Genomic DNA, 905 nt, shown 5'->3' with positions numbered 1-905 from the left:
CTCTACTATAATATGTATTTTTTTGGCATTTTTATGCCTTACTATACTGTGACGTTTTGTGCCTGACTATACTATTACTTTTTTTGCCATTTTTATGCCTTATTATACTATGACGTTTTTTGAAATTTTATACTATACTATGACGTTTTTCCATCCATACCTTCAGCTGTAACACAGCCAAAATGATCAGCAAATCAAAAAAGAAAAGTAAAGAAAATGTCCAAAAAAGGACAGAGGGACCCCTGAGGGTTAATAAATCCCATGAACCGCTATTTAAATTACCACTATTATGTTTTTTTCTGTGCTAAATTTAACATTACTGGGGAGGAGAGCAACGTGACTAGAAGTGACAGCGAGAAAGGGCTAGTAGCTTCTCCTCTCCTCTGTCTCAGCGGAGACCGTCACAACTTCATTCACTCTTTTAACAAAACAAAACAAAAAGCAACGAAGGAAGCAGTAAATGGACTTACATATTTAAGACCTAACTAAATGTAATTTAAGACCTAACATGCGGCTAATGTAAAGCTAGCAGAGCTTGGAGAGTTGGTTATCTGGTTGCTAGGCGCACGCAGGCACGCACACAGGTCAGGAGCTGCCGTTGCCATGGCAATGTTAAAATCTGCCCAGAATTTGGCTTCTACATGGCTCCAAACAACTGCAAATTATGAGAAAACCGTTACTTCTTTTCATAAACCGAAAAGACTGTGCCAGACACTGAAGCCCGAAGTTTCTACAGTCCTTATTTTATTCAGATATTCCTTAAAATGAGTGCGTAAGCTCAGTGCGAAGACAGAGTGAGATTCTTTTGAAAAAAAAAAGACGATTACATTAAGTGTCAATGAGAGTGAGACAGGTATTGCTGCCGGACTCGGCACCCCCGTTTAAATTTTGTGCAGACCCTGCCT

The sequence above is a fragment of the Seriola lalandi genome, unplaced genomic scaffold, assembly GCF_002814215.2.
Source record: "Seriola lalandi dorsalis isolate HSWRI2012SDOR001 ecotype SW California unplaced genomic scaffold, Sedor1 jcf7180002052129, whole genome shotgun sequence".
Lineage (NCBI taxonomy): Eukaryota > Metazoa > Chordata > Actinopteri > Carangiformes > Carangidae > Seriola > Seriola lalandi.
Note: the sequence above shows the minus strand (reverse complement) of the source record.